This window comes from Schistocerca americana, chromosome 4 (assembly GCF_021461395.2).
Source record: "Schistocerca americana isolate TAMUIC-IGC-003095 chromosome 4, iqSchAmer2.1, whole genome shotgun sequence".
NCBI lineage: Eukaryota > Metazoa > Arthropoda > Insecta > Orthoptera > Acrididae > Schistocerca > Schistocerca americana.
Window position 1 is genome coordinate 341,051,813 of NC_060122.1, and position 5,237 is coordinate 341,057,049.

The following is a 5,237-nucleotide window of genomic DNA, read 5'->3' on the forward strand; positions in this document are numbered from 1 at the left end:
GATGATGGATTTAAGCCTTGAACCTGTCATAGCAAATTTACAATCAGGTTGTTTGGAAACAGATTCAAATAGAAGTGACGTCGGTATTGCGATGTACACTTTGGAACAAAGTAATAATATTTGTTGGTTTTAAAGACTTGTGGTTTAACAAATGTGTTTGCCAAGATATCAGTTGCGTACATGATATTGTGAACTTCCTAGCCTTTTTGATTAGGACTTTGTATCCTTTGAATTATACAGGCTAAAAAGCACTCCGTCTTCAGGCCACAAGTGGCCCATTGGGACCATCCGACCGCCAAGTCATCCTCAATGACGATGCGGATAGGAGGTGCATGTGGTCTACACACCGCACTCCCGATCGTTATTATGGTTTTCTTTGACCGGAGCCGGTACTATTAGGTCGAGTAGCTCCTCGGTTGGCATCACGAGCCTGAGTGCTCTCCAAAAAGTGGCAACAGCTCACGGCGGCCCGGATGGTCACCCATCCAAGTGCCGGGCACGCCCGACAGCGCTTAACTTCGGTGATCTGACGGGAACCGGTGCATCCACTGTGGCAAGGCCATTGCCCATACAGGCTATAATATTGAACGTATTGCCCAAGGAGAAGTTAAGCTTCTGCCACCATGCTGTATGCTCTAATAACACTCGAGAATACAGCTAGATAAATTCGGCAAAAGTCCGATATTTCCATATGTAAACCCCTGTCATTTTCAAAGCACGAATTGTATAAGGCCCTAAAATGACAGTAGCTGTTACTTGTCGGGATATCGGTCGTTTTAGATGTTTTCGGTCATCATTCCCTGGAGTTATTCGCAGTTGATGGTTAATTGTTTGCTTGTTCGATGGATTATGAATGCAGACTTTCACTGTAATGTCGAACGGGTTAGTTTACACTCATAATGTCCGTTAATCGCGAAAAATATAACAGCTTACTGACCATTTTTACGATAGTCTTTTCAACTGCAAATTTTTTATGTGCAGTGATTACACTTAACTACATTCAAACACATAAACACACACATCTTATACACACTTTTAAAAATTCTGTGGAGTAGTAGCAGTTGTCAAGCAAATATAATGATTACGGTTTGTGCTTGAAGTTAATTTTGTTGGGTATTAAATTTTTACGTATAGTACAGTTCAAATCGCAATAAATGATAATTACTGCAAGTAGTGTCAATGATCTTGTCGTTAGACAATTATCATGTTCAGAAAGACGTGTCAGCTGTTCCCGTCCCCAGATGTCACGCGGAGTAAATCTGAGGAGCAGTGGAAGCAACATCGTCAAGACGTGAATTAATATTTCTTTCATGAAGACTGATCGAAATTTGTTTTAGTATTTACTATTCCCCTTATAGATTTGAACGTGTAAAATGCCTGACTTTTGTTCGCAGCAATGCACTTCGGCGACGTTGACTTTCTTTGTCTGTTCTCTGCTGCTGCACATGCACAGTTCTCATCCCTTCGCTGCTCCATCTCTATGAGCGGAAGCGCCGTCTTACGTGACGCGAGCTGTAGTTTGTTTCCTGGTAAACTTTAATGCAATTGCGTTCTAAATAACACATCAAATAGTAATAGTTGCAAGGTAGCTGTAGTTTTTAAAAGTGAACCCTAGAAGATTTAAGTTCATTTTACTTCTGTTTCTTATTGTTTGCTGGCACTTCACTCGATTTGTAAAAAAGGAGGTCCCGGTACTGTGACCTTCCAAGGGGAGAGGGCCTATTTCGTAACAGTGTGCACCGTCACAAGACAAATATCAGATACATACCGACGCCGAAAATGTATGATATTCTGATGGAAACTATAATGTAACTGCATTTTCCTTCGTAGAAATAATGCGTGCAATGCACATTTGGGTGCAATCTGTGCAACATGCGAATCTACGTGAGTAACGTAGAAGTAAATCTCCTAGGAGTAGTGAAGGAACTTAAATAACTTAATAAAAGCAAGTCTTCTGGTCCAGACTGTATACCAATTTGGTTACTTTCAGAGTATGCTGATGCATTAGCTCCATACTTGACAATCATATACAACCGTTCGCTCGGCAAAAGATCAGTACCCAAAGACTGAAAAGTTGCACAGGTCACACCAATATTCAAGAAAGGTAGTAGGAGTAATCCACTTAATTACACGCCCACTTCATTAACGCCGATATGCAGCAGGATTCTGGAACATGTATTGTGTTCGTACATTATGAATTACCTTGAAGATAATGATCTGTTGACACACAGTCAACATGGGTTTAGAAAACATCGTTCTTGTGAAACACAACTAGTTCTTTATTCGCATGAGTTGCTGAGTGCTATTGACAAGGGATTTCAGATCTATTTCGTATTTCTGGATTTTCAGAAGGCTTTTGACACTGTACCACATAAGCGGCTTACAGTGTAGTATGGAACATCGTCTCAGTTATGGACTGGGTCTGTGACTTCCTGTCAGAAAGACCAGAGTTCGTAGTAACTGACGAAAAGTCATCGAGTAAAATAGAAGTGATTTCTGGCCTTCTCCAAGGTAGTGTTATAGGCCCTTTGCTGTTCCTTATGTATATAAACGATTTGGGAGACAATCTGAGCAGCCGTCTTAGGTTGTTTGCAGAAGACGCCGCCGTTTATCGACTAATTAAGTCATCAGAAGATCAGAACAAATTGCAAAACGATTTAGAAAAGATATCTGAATGGTGCGAAAATTGGCAGTTGACCCTAAATAACTAAAAGCGTGAGGTCATCTACATGAATGCTAAAAGGAATACGTTAAACTTCGGTTACACGATGAATCAGTCAAATATAGAGACCGTAAATTCAGCTAAATACCTAGGAATTACAATTACGAACAACTTAAATTGGATGGAACACACAGAAAAAGTTGTGGGGAAGGCTAACCAAAAACTGATTTTTATTGGCAGGACACTTAGAAAATGTAACAAATCTGCTAAGGAGACTGCCTACCCTGCGCTTGTCCGTCCTCTTTTAGAATACTGCTGTTAGGTGTGAGATCCTTACCAGATAGGACTGACGGAGAACATCGAGAAAGTTCAAACAAGGGCAGCACGTTTTGTATTATCGCGAAATATGGAAGAGAGTGTCACTGAAATGATACAGGATTTGGGTTGGACATCATTAAAAGAAAGGGGTTTTCGTTGCAATGGAATCTTCTCACGAAATTCCAATCACTAACTTTCTTCTCCGACTGCGAAAATATTTTGTTGGCACCGACCTACATAGGGAGAAATGATCACCACGATAAAATAAGGGAAATCAGATCTTGTACGGAAAGATATAGGTGTTCGTTCTTTCTGCGCACTATACGAATTGGAATAACAGAGAATTGTGAAGCTGGTTCTATGAACCCTCTGCCAGGCACTTAAATGTAATTTGCAGAGTACCCATGTAGGTGTAGACGAATATACTGAAAAGCAAACGAAAGAGAGGATACGTCACTGAGCGCGAGGTATAAGCATACTACACGATTAAAAAGATTTCGTCACAAGTTTTTCGCGTTTTATTAAATTACACGATGCATTTCGGATCCTATGGGTCCATCATAAGGTGCAAATAGTGTAACACAACGTACATTTGCTCTTGAGAGAAAGTTAGATGGTAGGTTTTGCATTTCGTGCATCAAGTGCGAAAATACGTGAGAAATAGTGGAAAAACATACGAAAAACTTACCGAACAAGAAAGAAAGCAAATTTTTATCCAGTCGAGCTCACTATGCGTTGGTTTATTTATTCCGTTGGCGCCCGTCACGTCACTAAAGACATTCATTTGTTTGGATATTTTAAAAACAATTTACAGATATAGTTTATCGTGATACGATCAAAGATGAAGTTTATCACGTAGTGTCAGAGATACTGTCAGATATCTGATTATTAAGAGGCTGACATATGCAAGTAATAAATTAGTCTCAAAGTTACTAAAATGACTATGGCAACTATAAAATATGCAAGTAATAAATTTAAAATAAGACTTTAAAGATGCTGAAATAACTAAAGCTATCGAAATCTATCTGCTAGATTCAGGCTCTTTGATTTTGTGGAGGATAGAAAGCAATTTGATAGTGCTACACAATGAAATTATCGGAAGTTAATGGATAAATCTTTTAAAAGAACTAGGAATATACCTGTACAAGATCAAAGACCCTGGGTTTGCGTTAAATGAACTAACAGATTTCGCTAGCCATAGTAACTTTAGTAATTTCAAAGACTTATTTTAAATTTATTCTTTGCATCTGTTGTAGCTGCCATAATCATTTTAGTAAATTTAAACACTTATTTTAAATTTGTTCATCGTATAAGTCACCATCTTAATACTCAGATCTCTGACCATGGTTCTGACACTATGTGATGAACTTCATCTTTGATCATATCATGGTAAACTACATCTGCAAATGTTTTTAAAATGTATAAACAGATGAGTGTCGTGAGTGAGTTGATGGGCGACGATAGAATGAATAAACCAACGTATACTGACCTTGAAAGGTTAAAAAATGTTCTTCCTTGTTTGTTCAGGAAGCTTTTCACTGTTTTTTCCCCACTGTTTCTCACATATTCTCCGCACTTGCTTCATGAAAATATACAGAACGTAACTGTTCCGGCGTAAAGTCAAGCGTCGGCACGCCGGTTGGCGACGTTAGGGAGAGAGGGCTGTGAAGAAGACGTCAGCCAATTACACGCGGACCGACCCTCTCTAGGACGTCAACCCGACGGCAGCGCCCTCGACACGAAGACAACATAAGCGCCGCGCCGCCTGGCCGCGGCCCTGTTCAAAACTACCAGTTTTACGAGTTCTGCAGCAACGAGTTCAAGAATAACATCAAGACTAGTCATTTCGCTTCTACTATGTAGCACCGTCTTAACTGAAGAGGTTTGTCTGTCGCCCTCTGCCTGCAAAAATCTGTATTTCAGAAAGTTAAGTATTATAATCATTTCCTTTTGTAATAAACTTCATTAACACGATTTGCTTGAATTGTTTTCCAGCGATCCGAGAAGCAGGTTTCCTAGGCGCCCCATATTTGACGAGTGGTCAGGATACATCACTAACACTAACATTTTCGTAATAGGAACATGCATTTCACCCCACTCAGTAGCCAATTTAAATTCTGTACTAGACGATTTGGACCTGATAATGGACCTAAAGGATTCGAAATGCATCGTCTGATTTAATAAAATAAAAAAATGAGAGTAACTGTGTTTTTATTCATACTTCCTGTGCATTGAATACAGTCATGTCCGCAGCAGC

General features: G+C 39.6%; 1 pseudogene; it reads right to left on the reverse strand.

Annotated features, from left to right (window-relative positions):
- Positions 1–449: 449 nt before the first annotated feature.
- On the reverse strand, positions 450–567 carry LOC124614292 (annotated as a pseudogene).
- Positions 568–5,237: the final 4,670 nt, after the last annotated feature.